The following is a 15,916-nucleotide window of genomic DNA, read 5'->3' as shown; positions in this document are numbered from 1 at the left end:
AACAACGAAAATCGGCGAGAAATCGTTGTTTTGCATCGAAATATGCAGTTTTCTCTAAGAATTTTGATGATTTCGTGCAGAATTCTGCTGTTTTCTTGCAATTCAGCCGTTGAATCTTGGTAAAAAGTCATGATTTTGTAGATTTCGTGCTCTTCTTTGCGAATTCAAGACAGAAAACAACGAAAATCGGCGAGAAATCGTTGTTTTGCATCGAAATATGCAGTTTTCTCTAAGAATTTTGATGATTTCGTGCAGAATTCTGCTGTTTTCTTGCAATTCAGCCGTTGAATCTAGGTAAAAAGTCATGATTTTGTAGATTTCGTGCTCTTCTTGGCGAATTCAAGATAGAAAACAACGAAAATCGGCGAGAAATCGTTGTTTTGCATCGAAATATGCAGTTTTCTCTAAGAATTTTGATGATTTCGTGCAGAATCCTGCTGTTTTCTTGCAATTCAGCCGTTGAATCTTGGTAAAAAGTCATGATTTTGTAGATTTCGTGCTCATCTTTGCGAATTCAAGATAGAAAACAACGAAAATCAGCGAGAAATCGTCGTTTTGCATCGAAATATGCGGTTTTCTCTAAGAATTTTGATGATTTCGTGCAGAATTCTGCTGTTTTCTTGCAATTCAGCTGTTGAATCTAGGTAAAAAGTCATGATTTTGTAGATTTCGTGCTCTTCTTTGCAAATTCATGCCAGAAAACAACGAAAATCGGCGAGAAATCGTCGTTTTGCATCGAAATATGCGGTTTTCTGTAAGAATTTTGATGATTTCGTGCAGAATTCTGCTGTTTTCTTGCAATTCAGCCGTTGAATCTAGGTAAAAAGTCATGATTTTGTAGATTTCGTGCTCTTCTTTGCGAATTCAAGATAGAAAACAACGAAAATCAGCGAGAAATCGTCGTTTTGCATCGAAATATGCGGTTTTCTCTAAGAATTTTGAAGATTTCGTGCAGAATTCTGCTGTTTTCTTGCAATTCAGCCGTTGAATCTTGGTAAAAAGTGATGATTTTGTAGATTTCGTGCTCTTCTTTGCGAATTCAAGCCAGAAAACAACGAAAATTGGCGAGAAATCGTCGTTTTGCATCAAAATATGCGGTTTTCTCTAAGAATTTTGATGATTTCGTGCAGAATTCTGCTGTTTTCTTGCAATTCAGCCGTTGAATCTTGGTAAAAAGTCATGATTTTGTAGATTTCGTGCTCTTCTTTGCGAATTCAAGCCAGAAAACAACGAAAATCGGCGAGAAATTGTCGTTTTGCCTCGAAATATGCGGTTTTCTGTTAGAATTTTGATGATTTCGTGCAGAATTCTGCTGTTTTCTTGCAATTCAGCCGTTGAATCTTGGTAAAAAGTCATGATTTTGTAGATTCCGTGCTCTTCTTTGCGAATTCAAGATAGAAAACAACGAAAATCAGCGAGAAATCGTCGTTTTGCATCGAAATATGCGATTTTCTCTAAGATTTTTGATGATTTCGTGCAGAATTCTGCTGTTTTCTTGCAATTCAGCGGTTGAATCTTGGTAAAAAGTCATGATTTTGTAGATTTCGTGCTCTTCTTTGCGAATTCAAGCCAGAAAACCACGAAAATCGGCGAGAAATCGTCGTTTTCTCTAAGAATTTTGATGATTTCGTGCAGAATTCTGCTGTTTTCTTGCAATTCAGCCGTTGAATCTTGGTAAAAAGTGATGATTTTGTAGATTTCGTGCTCTTCTTTGCGAATTCAAGCCAGAAAACAACGAAAATCGGCGAGAAATCGTCGTTTTGCATCGAAATATGCGGTTTTCTCTAAGAATTTTGACGATTTCGTGCAGAATTCTGCTGTTTTCTTGCAATTCAGCCGTTGAATCTTGGTAAAAAGTCATGATTTTGTAGATTTCGTGCTCTTCTTTGCGAATTCAAGATAGAAAACAACGAAAATCAGCGAGAAATCGTCGTTTTGCATCGAAATATGCGGTTTTCTCTAAGAATTTTGATGATTTCGTGCAGAATTCTGCTGTTTTCTTGCAATTCAGCCGTTGAATCTTGGTAAAAAGTCATGATTTTGTAGATTTCGTGCTCTTCTTTGCGAATTCATGCCAGAAAACAACGAAAATCGGCGAGAAATCATCGTTTTGCATCGAAATATGCGGTTTTCTGTAAGAATTTTGATGATTTCGTGCAGAATTCTACTGTTTTCTTGCAATTCAGCCGTTGAATCTTGGTAAAAAGTCATGATTTTGTGGATTTCGTGCTCTTCTTTGCGAATTCAAGCCAGAAAACAACGAAAATCGGCGAGAAATCGTCGTTTTGCATCGAAATATGCGGTTTTCTGTAAGAATTTTGATGATTTCGTGCAGAATTCTGCTGTTTTCTTGCAATTCTGCCGTTGAATCTAGGTAAAAAGTCATGATTTTGTAGATTTCGTGCTCTTCTTGGCGAATTCAAGATAGAAAACAACGAACATCGGCGAGAAATCGTTGTTTTGCATCGAAATATGCAGTTTTCTCTAAGAATTTTGATGATTTTGTGCAGAATTTTGCTGTTTTCTTGCAATTCAGCCGTTGAATCTTGGTAAAAAGTCATGATTTTGTAGATTTCGTGCTCTTCTTTGCGAATTCAAGCCAGAAAACAACGAAAATCGGCGAGAAATCGTCGTTTTGCATCGAAATATGCGGTTTTCTCTAAGAATTTTGATGATTTCGTGCAGAATTCTGCTGTTTTCTTGCAATTCAGCCGTTGAATCTTGGTAAAAAGTCATGATTTTGTAGATTTCGTGCTCTTCTTTGCGAATTCAAGCCAGAAAACCACGAAAATCGGCGAGAAATCGTCGTTTTGCATCGAAATATGCGGTTTTCTCTAAGAATTTTGATGATTTCGTGCAGAATTCTGCTGTTTTCTTGCAATTCAGCCGTTGAATCTTGGTAAAAAGTGATGATTTTGTAGATTTCGTGCTCTTCTTTGCGAATTCAAGCCAGAAAACAACGAAAATCGGCGAGAAATCGTCGTTTTGCATCGAAATATGCGATTTTCTGTAAGAATTTTGATGATTTCGTGCAGAATTCTGCTGTTTTCTTGCAATTCAGCCGTTGAATCTAGGTAAAAAGTTATGATTTTGTAGATTTCGTGCTCTTCTTGGCGAATTCAAGATTGAAAACAACGAAAATCGGCGAGAAATCGTTGTTTTGCATCGAAATATGCAGTTTTCTCTAAGAATTTTGATGATTTCGTGCAGAATTCTGCTGTTTTCTTGCAATTCAGCCGTTGAATCTTGGTAAAAAGTCATGATTTTGTAGATTTCGTGCTCTTCTTTGCGAATTCAAGATAGAAAACAACGAAAATCAGCGAGAAATCGTTGTTTTGCATCGAAATATGCAGTTTTCTCTAAGAATTTTGATGATTTCGTGCAAATTTCTGCTGTTTTCTTGCAATTCAGCCGTTGAATCTTGGTAAAAAGTCATGATTTTGTAGATTTCGTGCTCTTCTTTGCGAATTCAAGCCAGAAAACAACGAAAATCGGCGAGAAATCGTTGTTTTGCATCGAAATATGCGGTTTTCTGTAAGAATTTTGATGATTTCCTGCAGAATTCTGCTGTTTTCTTGCAATTCAGCCGTTGAATCTTGGTAAAAAGTCATGATTTTGTAGATTTCGTGCTCTTCTTTGCGAATTCAAGCCAGAAAACAACGAAAATCGGCGAGAAATCGTTGTTTTGCATCGAAATATGCGGTTTTCTGTATGAATTTTGATGATTTCCTGCAGAATTCTGCTGTTTTCTTGCAATTCAGCCGTTGAATCTTGGTAAAAAGTCATGATTTTGTAGATTTCGTGCTCTTCTTTGCGAATTCAAGCCAGAAAACAACGAAAATCGGCGAGAAATCGTCGTTTTGCATCGAAAAATGCAGTTTTCTGTAAGAATTTTGATGATTTCGTGCAGAATTCTGCTGTTTTCTTGCAATTCAGCCGTTGAATCTTGGTAAAAAGTCATGATTTTGTAGATTTCGTGTTCTTCTTTGCAAATTCAAACCAGAAGACAACGAAAATCGGCGAGAAATCGTCGTTTTGCATCGAAATATGCAGTTTTCTGTAAGAATTTTGATAATTTCGTGCAGAATTCTGCTGTTTTCTTGCAATTCAGCCGTTGAATCTTGGTAAAAAGTCATGATTTTGTAGATTTCGTGCTCTTCTTGGCGAATTCAAGATAGAAAACAACGAAAATCGGCGAGAAATCGTTGTTTTGCATCGAAATATGCAGTTTTCTCTAAGAATTTTGATGATTTCGTGCAGAATTCTGCTGTATTCTTGCAATTCAGCCGTTGAATCTTGGTAAAAAGTCATGATATTGTAGATTTCGTGCTCATCTTTGCGAATTCAAGATAGAAAACAACGAAAATCAGCGAGAAATCGTCGTTTTGCATCGAAATATGCGGTTTTCTCTAAGAATTTTGATGATTTCGTGCAGAATTCTGCTGTTTTCTTGCAATTCAGCCGTTGAATCTTGGTAAAAAGTCATGATTTTGTAGATTTCGTGCTCTTCTTTGCGAATTCATGCCAGAAAACCACGAAAATCGGCGAGAAATCATCGTTTTGCATCGAAATATGCGATTTTCTGTAAGAATTTTGATGATTTCGTGCAGAATTCTGCTGTTTTCTTGCAATTCAGCCGTTGAATCTAGGTAAAAAGTCATGATTTTGTAGATTTCGTGCTCTTCTTGGCGAATTCAAGATTGAAAACAACGAAAATCGGCGAGAAATCGTTGTTTTGCATCGAAATATGCAGTTTTCTCTAAGAATTTTGATGATTTCGTGCAGAATTCTGCTGTTTTCTTGCAATTCAGCCGTTGAATCTTGGTAAAAAGTCATGATTTTGTAGATTTCGTGCTCTTCATTGCGAATTCAAGATAGAGAACAACGAAAATCAGCGAGAAATCGTTGTTTTGCATCGAAATATGCAGTTTTCTCTAAGAATTTTGATGATTTCGTGCAGAATTCTGCTGTTTTCTTGCAATTCAGCCGTTGAATCTTGGTAAAAAGTCATGATTTTGTAGATTTCGTGCTCTTCTTTGCGAATTCATGCCAGAAAACCACGAAAATCGGCGAGAAATCATCGTTTTGCATCGAAATATGCGATTTTCTGTAAGAATTTTGATGATTTCGTGCAGAATTCTGCTGTTTTCTTGCAATTCAGCCGTTGAATCTAGGTAAAAAGTCATGATTTTGTAGATTTCGTGCTCTTCTTGGCGAATTCAAGATTGAAAACAACGAAAATCGGCGAGAAATCGTTGTTTTGCATCGAAATATGCAGTTTTCTCTAAGAATTTTGATGATTTCGTGCAGAATTCTGCTGTTTTCTTGCAATTCAGCCGTTGAATCTTGGTAAAAAGTCATGATTTTGTAGATTTCGTGCTCTTCTTTGCGAATTCAAGATAGAGAACAACGAAAATCAGCGAGAAATCGTCGTTTTGCATCGAAATATGCGGTTTTCTCTAAGAATTTTGATGATTTCGTGCAGAATTCTGCTGTTTTCTTGCAATTCAGCCGTTGAATCTTGGTAAAAAGTCATGATTTTGTAGATTTCGTGCTCTTCTTTGCGAATTCAAGCCAGAAAACAACGAAAATCGGCGAGAAATTGTTGTTTTGCATCGAAATATGCGGTTTTCTGTAAAAATTTTGATGATTTCCTGCAGAATTCTGCTGTTTTCTTGCAATTCAGCCGTTGAATCTTGGTAAAAAGTCATGATTTTGTAGATTTCGTGCTCTTCTTTGCGAATTCAAGCCAGAAAACAACGAAAATCGGCGAGAAATCGTTGTTTTGCATCGAAATATGCGGTTTTCTGTAAGAATTTTGATGATTTCCTGCAGAATTCTGCTGTTTTCTTGCAATTCAGCCGTTGAATCTAGGTAAAAAGTCATGATTTTGTAGATTTCGTGCTCTTCTTGGCGAATTCAAGATAGAAAACAACGAAAATCGGCGAGAAATCGTTGTTTTGCATCGAAATATGCAGTTTTCTCTAAGAATTTTGATGATTTCGTGCAGAATTCTGCTGTTTTCTTGCAATTCAGCCGTTGAATCTTGGTAAAAAGTCATGATTTTGTAGATTTCGTGCTCTTCTTTGCGAATTCAAGCCAGAAAACAACGAAAATCGGCGAGAAATCGTTGTTTTGCATCGAAATATGCAGTTTTCTCTAAGAATTTTGATGATTTCGTGCAGAATTCTGCTGTTTTCTTGCAATTCAGATGTTGAATCTTGGTAAAAAGTCATGATTTTGTAGATTTCGTGCTCTTCTTTGCGAATTCAAGCCAGAAAACAACGAAAATCGGCGAGAAATCGTTGTTTTGCATCGAAATATGCGGTTTTCTGTAAGAATTTTGATGATTTCCTGCAGAATTCTGCTGTTTTCTTGCAATTCAGCCGTTGAATCTTGGTAAAAAGTCATGATTTTGTAGATTTCGTGCTCTTCTTTGCGAATTCAAGCCAGAAAACAACGAAAATCGGCGAGAAATCGTTGTTTTGCATCGAAATATGCAGTTTTCTCTAAGAATTTTGATGATTTCGTGCAGAATTCTGCTGTTTTCTTACAATTCAGCCGTTGAATCTTGGTAAAAAGTCATGATTTTGTAGATTTCGTGTTCTTCTTTGCGAATTCAAGCCAGAACACAACGAAAATCGGCGAGAAATCGTCGTTTTGCATCGAAATATGCGGTTTTCTGTAAGAATTTTGATAATTTCGTGCAGAATTCTGCTGTTTTCTTGCAATTCAACCGTTGAATCTTGGTAAAAAGTCATGATTTTGTAGATTTCGTGCTCTTCTTGGCGAATTCAAGATAGAAAACAACGAAAATCGGCGAGAAATCGTTGTTTTGCATCGAAATATGCAGTTTTCTCTAAGAATTTTGATGATTTCGTGCAGAATTCTGCTGTTTTCTTGCAATTCAGCCGTTGAATCTTGGTAAAAAGTCATGATTTTGTAGATTTCGTGCTCATCTTTGCGAATTCAAGATAGAAAACAACGAAAATCAGCGAGAAATCGTCGTTTTGCATCGAAATATGCGGTTTTCTCTAAGAATTTTGATGATTTCGTGCAGAATTCTGCTGTTTTCTTGCAATTCAGCCGTTGAATCTTGGTAAAAAGTCATGATTTTGTAGATTTCGTGCTCTTCTTTGCGAATTCATGCCAGAAAACCACGAAAATCGGCGAGAAATCATCGTTTTGCATCGAAATATGCGATTTTCTGTAAGAATTTTGATGATTTCGTGCAGAATTCTGCTGTTTTCTTGCAATTCAGCCGTTGAATCTAGGTAAAAAGTCATGATTTTGTAGATTTCGTGCTCTTCTTGGCGAATTCAAGATAGAAAACAACGAAAATCGGCGAGAAATCGTTGTTTTGCATCGAAATATGCAGCTTTCTCTAAGAATTTTGATGATTTCGTGCAGAATTCTGCTGTTTCCTTGCAATACAGCCGTTGAATCTTGGTAAAAAGTCATGATTTTGTAGATTTCGTGCTCTTCTTTGCGAATTCAAGCCAGAAAACAACGAAAATCGGCGAGAAATCGTTGTTTTGCATCGAAATATGCGGTTTTCTGTAAGAATTTTGATGATTTCCTGCAGATTTCTGCTGTTTTCTTGCAATTCAGCCGTTGAATCTTGGTAAAAAGTCATGATTTTGTAGATTTCGTGCTCTTCTTTGCGAATTCAAGCCAGAAAACAACGAAAATCGGCGAGAAATCGTTGTTTTGCATCGAAATATGCGGTTTTCTGTAAGAATTTTGATGATTTCCTGCAGAATTCTGCTGTTTTCTTGCAATTCAACCGTTGAATCTTGGTAAGAAGTCATGATTTTGTAGATTTCGTGCTCTTCTTTGCGAATTCAAGCCAGAAAACAACGAAAATCGGCGAGAAATCGTCGTTTTGCATCGAAAAATGCAGTTTTCTGTAAGAATTTTGATGATTTCGTGCAGAATTCTGCAGTTTTCTTGCAATTCAGCCGTTGAATCTTGGTAAAAAGTCATGATTTTGTAGATTTCGTGTTCTTCTTTGCGAATTCAAGCCAGAAAACAACGAAAATCGGCGAGAAATCGTCGTTTTGCATCGAAATATGCGGTTTTCTGTAAGAATTTTGATAATTTCGTGCAGAATTCTGCTGTTTTCTTGCAATTCAGCCGTTGAATCTTGGTAAAAAGTCATGATTTTGTAGATTTTGTGCTCTTCTTTGCGAATTCAAGCTAGAAAACAACGAAAATCGGCGAGAAATCGTCGTTTTGCATCGAAATATGCGGTTTTCTGTAAGAATTTTGATGATTTCGTGCAGAATTCTGCTGTTTTCTTGCAATTCAGCCGTTGAATCTTGGTAAAAAGTCATGATTTTGTAGATTTCGTTCTCTTCTTTGCGAATTCAAGCCAGAAAACAACGAAAATCGGCGAGAAATCGTCGTTTTGCATCGAAATATGCGGTTTTCTGAAAGAATTTTGATGATTTCGTGCAGAATTCTGCTGTTTTCTTGCAATTCAGCCGTTGAATCTTGGTAAAAAGTCATGATTTTGTAGATTCCGTGCTCTTCTTTGCGAATTCAAGATAGAAAACAACGAAAATCAGCGAGAAATCGTCGTTTTGCATCGAAATATACGGTTTTCTCTAAGAATTTTGATGATTTCGTGCAGAATTCTGCTGTTTTCTTGCAATTCAGCCGTTGAATCTTGGTAAAAAGTGATGATTTTGTAGATTTCGTGCTCTTCTTTGCGAATTCAAGCCAGAAAACAACGAAAATCGGCGAGAAATAATCGTTTTGCATCGAAATATGCGGTTTTCTGTAAGAATTTGGATGATTTCGTGCAGAATTCTGCTGTTTTCTTGCAATTCAGCCGTTGAATCTTGGTAAAAAGTCATGATTTTGTAGATTTCGTGCTCTTCTTAGCGAATTCAAGCCAGAAAACAACGAAAATTGGCGAGAAATCGTCGTTTTGCATCGAAATATGCGGTTTTCTGTAAGAATTTTGATGATTTCGTGCAGAATTCTGCTGTTTTCTTGCAATTCAGCCGTTGAATCTTGGTAAAAAGTCATGATTTTGTAGATTCCGTGCTCTTCTTTGCAAATTCAAGATAGAAAACAACGAAAATCAGCGAGAAATCGTCGTTTTGCATCGAAATATGCGGTTTTCTCTAAGAATTTTGATGATTTCCTGCAGAATTCTGCTGTTTTCTTGCATTCAACCGTTGAATCTTGGTAAGAAGTCATGATTTTGTAGATTTCGTGCTCTTCTTTGCGAATTCAAGCCAGAAAACAACGAAAATCGGCGAGAAATCGTCGTTTTGCATCGAAAAATGCAGTTTTCTGTAAGAATTTTGATGATTTCGTGCAGAATTCTGCAGTTTTCTTGCAATTCAGCCGTTGAATCTTGGTAAAAAGTCATGATTTTGTAGATTTCGTGTTCTTCTTTGCGAATTCAAGCCAGAAAACAACGAAAATCGGCGAGAAATCGTCGTTTTGCATCGAAATATGCGGTTTTCTGTAAGAATTTTGATAATTTCGTGCAGAATTCTGCTGTTTTCTTGCAATTCAGCCGTTGAATCTTGGTAAAAAGTCATGATTTTGTAGATTTTGTGCTCTTCTTTGCGAATTCAAGCCAGAAAACAACGAAAATCGGCGAGAAATCGTCGTTTTGCATCGAAATATGCGGTTTTCTGTAAGAATTTTGATGATTTCGTGCAGAATTCTGCTGTTTTCTTGCAATTCAGCCGTTGAATCATGGTAAAAAGTCATGATTTTGTAGATTTCGTTCTCTTCTTTGCGAATTCAAGCCAGAAAACAACGAAAATCGGCGAGAAATCGTCGTTTTGCATCGAAATATGCGGTTTTCTGAAAGAATTTTGATGATTTCGTGCAGAATTCTGCTGTTTTCTTGCAATTCAGCCGTTGAATCTTGGTAAAAAGTCATGATTTTGTAGATTTCGTGCTCTTCTTTGCGAATTCAAGCCAGAAAACAACGAAAATCGGCGAGAAATCGTTGTTTTGCATCGAAATATGCGGTTTTCTGTAAGAATTTTGATGATTTCCTGCAGAATTCTGCTGTTTTCTTGCAATTCAGCCGTTGAATCTAGGTAAAAAGTCATGATTTTGTAGATTTCGTGCTCTTCTTGGCGAATTCAAGATAGAAAACAACGAAAATCGGCGAGAAATCGTTGTTTTGCATCGAAATATGCAGTTTTCTCTAAGAATTTTGATGATTTCGTGCAGAATTCTGCTGTTTTCTTGAAATTCAGCCGTTGAATCTTGGTAAAAAGTCATGATTTTGTAGATTTCGTGCTCTTCTTTGCGAATTCAAGCCAGAAAACAACGAAAATCGGCGAGAAATCGTTGTTTTGCATCGAAATATGCAGTTTTCTCTAAGAATTTTGATGATTTCGTGCAGAATTCTGCTGTTTTCTTGCAATTCAGATGTTGAATCTTGGTAAAAAGTCATGATTTTGTAGATCTCGTGCTCTTCTTTGCGAATTCAAGCCAGAAAACAACGAAAATCGGCGAGAAATCGTTGTTTTGCATCGAAATATGCGGTTTTCTGTAAGAATTTTGATGATTTCCTGCAGAATTCTGCTGTTTTCTTGCAATTCAGCCGTTGAATCTTGGTAAAAAGTCATGATTTTGTAGATTTCGTGCTCTTCTTTGCGAATTCAAGCCAGAAAACAACGAAAATCGGCGAGAAATCGTTGTTTTGCATCGAAATATGCAGTTTTCTCTAAGAATTTTGATGATTTCGTGCAGAATTCTGCTGTTTTCTTGCAATTCAGCCGTTGAATCTTGGTAAAAAGTCATGATTTTGTAGATTTCGTGTTCTTCTTTGCGAATTCAAGCCAGAACACAACGAAAATCGGCGAGAAATCGTCGTTTTGCATCGAAATATGCGGTTTTCTGTAAGAATTTTGATAATTTCGTGCAGAATTCTGCTGTTTTCTTGCAATTCAACCGTTGAATCTTGGTAAAAAGTCATGATTTTGTAGATTTCGTGCTCTTCTTGGCGAATTCAAGATAGAAAACAACGAAAATCGGCGAGAAATTGTTGTTTTGCATCGAAATATGCAGTTTTCTCTAAGAATTTTGATGATTTCGTGCAGAATTCTGCTGTTTTCTTGCAATTCAGCCGTTGAATCTTGGTAAAAAGTCATGATTTTGTAGATTTCGTGCTCATCTTTGCGAATTCAAGATAGAAAACAACGAAAATCAGCGAGAAATCGTCGTTTTGCATCGAAATATGCGGTTTTCTCTAAGAATTTTGATGATTTCGTGCAGAATTCTGCTGTTTTCTTGCAATTCAGCCGTTGAATCTTGGTAAAAAGTCATGATTTTGTAGATTTCGTGCTCTTCTTTGCGAATTCATGCCAGAAAACCACGAAAATCGGCGAGAAATCATCGTTTTGCATCGAAATATGCGATTTTCTGTAAGAATTTTGATGATTTCGTGCAGAATTCTGCTGTTTTCTTGCAATTCAGCTGTTGAATCTAGGTAAAAAGTCATGATTTTGTAGATTTCGTGCTCTTCTTGGCGAATTCAAAATAGAAAACAACGAAAATCGGCGAGAAATCGTTGTTTTGCATCGAAATATGCAGCTTTCTCTAAGAATTTTGATGATTTCGTGCAGAATTCTGCTGTTTTCTTGCAATTCAGCCGTTGAATCTTGGTAAAAAGTCATGATTTTGTAGATTTCGTGCTCTTCTTTGCGAATTCAAGCCAGAAAACAACGAAAATCGGCGAGAAATCGTTGTTTTGCATCGAAATATGCGGTTTTCTGTAAGAATTTTGATGATTTCCTGCAGAATTCTGCTGTTTTCTTGCAATTCAACCGTTGAATCTTGGTAAGAAGTCATGATTTTGTAGATTTCGTGCTCTTCTTTGCGAATTCAAGCCAGAAAACAACGAAAATCGGCGAGAAATCGTCGTTTTGCATCGAAAAATGCAGTTTTCTGTAAGAATTTTGATGATTTCGTGCAGAATTCTGCAGTTTTCTTGCAATTCAGCCGTTGAATCTTGGTAAAAAGTCATGATTTTGTAGATTTCGTGTTCTTCTTTGCGAATTCAAGCCAGAAAACAACGAAAATCGGCGAGAAATCGTCGTTTTGCATCGAAATATGCGGTTTTCTGTAAGAATTTTGATAATTTCGTGCAGAATTCTGCTGTTTTCTTGCAATTCAGCCGTTGAATCTTGGTAAAAAGTCATGATTTTGTAGATTTTGTGCTCTTCTTTGCGAATTCAAGCCAGAAAACAACGAAAATCGGCGAGAAATCGTCGTTTTGCATCGAAATATGCGGTTTTCTGTAAGAATTTTGATGATTTCGTGCAGAATTCTGCTGTTTTCTTGCAATTCAGCCGTTGAATCTTGGTAAAAAGTCATGATTTTGTAGATTTCGTGCTCTTCTTAGCGAATTCAAGCCAGAAAACAACGAAAATTGGCGAGAAATCGTCGTTTTGCATCGAAATATGCGGTTTTCTGTAAGAATTTTGATGATTTCGTGCAGAATTCTGCTGTTTTCTTGCAATTCAGCCGTTGAATCTTGGTAAAAAGTCATGATTTTGTAGATTCCGTGCTCTTCTTTGCAAATTCAAGATAGAAAACAACGAAAATCAGCGAGAAATCGTCGTTTTGCATCGAAAAATGCGGTTTTCTCTAAGAATTTTGATGATTTCCTGCAGAATTCTGCTGTTTTCTTGCAATTCAACCGTTGAATCTTGGTAAGAAGTCATGATTTTGTAGATTTCGTGCTCTTCTTTGCGAATTCAAGCCAGAAAACAACGAAAATCGGCGAGAAATCGTCGTTTTGCATCGAAAAATGCAGTTTTCTGTAAGAATTTTGATGATTTCGTGCAGAATTCTGCAGTTTTCTTGCAATTCAGCCGTTGAATCTTGGTAGAAAGTCATGATTTTGAGGATTTCGTGTTCTTCTTTGCGAATTCAAGCCAGAAAACAACGAAAATCGGCGAGAAATCGTCGTTTTGCATCGAAATATGCGGTTTTCTGTAAGAATTTTGATAATTTCGTGCAGAATTCTGCTGTTTTCTTGCAATTCAGCCGTTGAATCTTGGTAAAAAGTCATGATTTTGTAGATTTTGTGCTCTTCTTTGCGAATTCAAGCCAGAAAACAACGAAAATCGGCGAGAAATCGTCGTTTTGCATCGAAATATGCGGTTTTCTGTAAGAATTTTGATGATTTCGTGCAGAATTCTGCTGTTTTCTTGGAATTCAGCCGTTGAATCTTGGTAAAAAGTCATGATTTTGTAGATTTCGTTCTCTTCTTTGCGAATTCAAGCCAGAAAACAACGAAAATCGGCGAGAAATCGTCGTTTTGCATCGAAATATGCGGTTTTCTGAAAGAATTTTGATGATTTCGTGCAGAATTCTGCTGTTTTCTTGCAATTCAGCCGTTGAATCTTGGTAAAAAGTCATGATTTTGTAGATTCCGTGCTCTTCTTTGCGAATTCAAGATAGAAAACAACGAAAATCAGCGAGAAATCGTCGTTTTGCATCGAAATATACGGTTTTCTCTAAGAATTTTGATGATTTCGTGCAGAATTCTGCTGTTTTCTTGCAATTCAGCTGTTGAATCTTGGTAAAAAGTGATGATTTTGTAGATTTCGTGCTCTTCTTTGCGAATTCAAGCCAGAAAACAACGAAAATCGGCGAGAAATAATCGTTTTGCATCGAAATATGCGGTTTTCTGTAAGAATTTTGATGATTTCGTGCAGAATTCTGCTGTTTTCTTGCAATTCAGCCGTTGAATCTTGGTAAAAAGTCATGATTTTGTAGATTCCGTGCTCTTCTTTGCGAATTCAAGATAGAAAACAACGAAAATCAGCGAGAAATCGTCGTTTTGCATCGAAATATACGGTTTTCTCTAAGAATTTTGATGATTTCGTGCAGAATTCTGCTGTTTTCTTGCAATTCAGCTGTTGAATCTTGGTAAAAAGTGATGATTTTGTAGATTTCGTGCTCTTCTTTGCGAATTCAAGCCAGAAAACAACGAAAATCGGCGAGAAATAATCGTTTTGCATCGAAATATGCGGTTTTCTGTAAGAATTTTGATGATTTCGTGCAGAATTCTGCTGTTTTCTTGCAATTCAGCCGTTGAATCTTGGTAAAAAGTCATGATTTTGTAGATTTCGTTCTCTTCTTTGCGAATTCAAGCCAGAAAACAACGAAAATCGGCGAGAAATCGTCGTTTTGCATCGAAATATGCGGTTTTCTGAAAGAATTTTGATGATTTCGTGCAGAATTCTGCTGTTTTCTTGCAATTCAGCCGTTGAATCTTGGTAAAAAGTCATGATTTTGTAGATTCCGTGCTCTTCTTTGCGAATTCAAGATAGAAAACAACGAAAATCGGCGAGAAATAATCGTTTTGCATCGAAATATGCGGTTTTCTGTAAGAATTTTGATGATTTCGTGCAGAATTCTGCTGTTTTCTTGCAATTCAGCCGTTGAATCTTGGTAAAAAGTCATGATTTTGTAGATTTCGTGCTCTTCTTAGCGAATTCAAGCCAGAAAACAACGAAAATTGGCGAGAAATCGTCGTTTTGCATCGAAATATGCGGTTTTCTGTAAGAATTTTGATGATTTCGTGCAGAATTCTGCTGTTTTCTTGCAATTCAGCCGTTGAATCTTGGTAAAAAGTCATGATTTTGTAGATTCCGTGCTCTTCTTTGCAAATTCAAGATAGAAAACAACGAAAATCAGCGAGAAATCGTCGTTTTGCATCGAAATATGCGGTTTTCTCTAAGAATTTTGATGATTTCGTGCAGAATTCTGCTGTTTTCTTGCAATTCAGCCGTTGAATCTTGGTAATAAGTGATGATTTTGTAGATTTCGTGCTCTTCTTTGCGAATTCAAGCCAGAAAACAACGAAAATCGGCGAGAAATCGTCGTTTTGCATCGAAATATGCGGTTTTCTCTAAGAATTTTGATGATTTCGTGCAGAATTCTGCTGTTTTCTTGCAATTCAGCCGTTGAATCTTGGTAAAAAGTGATGATTTTGTAGATTTCGTGCTCTTCTTTGCGAATTCAAGCCAGAAAACAACGAAAATCGGCGAGAAATCGTCGTTTTGCATCGAAATATGCGGTTTTCTCTAAGAATTTTGACGATTTCGTGCAGAATTCTGCTGTTTTCTTGCAATTCAGCCGTTGAATCTTGGTAAAAAGTCATGATTTTGTAGATTTCGTGCTCTCCTTTGCGAATTCAAGATAGAAAACAACGAAAATCAGCGAGAAATCGTCGTTTTGCAACGAAATAGGCGGTTTTCTGTAAGAATTTTGATGATTTCGTGCAGAATTCTGCTGTTTTCTTGCAATTCAGCCGTTGAATCTTGGTAAAAAGTCATGATTTTGTAGATTTCGTGCTCTTCTTGGCGAATTCAAGATAGAAAACAACGAAAATCGGCGAGAAATCGTTGTTTTGCATCGAAATATGCGGTTTTCTGTAAGAATTTTGATGATTTCGTGCAGAATTCTACTGTTTTCTTGCAATTCAGCCGTTGAATCTAGGTAAAAAGTCATGATTTTGTAGATTTCGTGCTCTTTTTGGCGAATTCAAGATAGAAAACAACGAAAATCGGCGAGAAATCGTTGTTTTGCATCGAAATATGCAGTTTTCTCTAAGAATTTTGATGATTTCGTGCAGAATTCTGCTGTTTTCTTGCAATTCAGCCGTTGAATCTTGGTAAAAAGTGATGATTTTGTAGATTTCGTTCTCTTCTTTGCGAATTCAAGCCAGAAAACAACGAAAATCGGCGAGAAATAATCGTTTTGCATCGAAATATGCGGTTTTCTGTAAGAATTTTGATGATTTCGTGCAGAATTCTGCTGTTTTCTTGCAATTCAGCCGTTGAATCTTGGTAAAAAGTCATGATTTTGTAGATTTCGTGCTCTTCTTAGCGAATTCAAGCCAGAAAACAACGAAAAT

The sequence above is a fragment of the Gnatocerus cornutus genome, chromosome 3 (genome assembly GCF_029298725.1).
Source record: "Gnatocerus cornutus isolate USDA-ARS CGAHR chromosome 3, icGnaCorn1.1, whole genome shotgun sequence".
NCBI classification, from domain to species: Eukaryota; Metazoa; Arthropoda; class Insecta; order Coleoptera; family Tenebrionidae; genus Gnatocerus; species Gnatocerus cornutus.
This window is presented reverse-complemented; position numbering follows the sequence as displayed.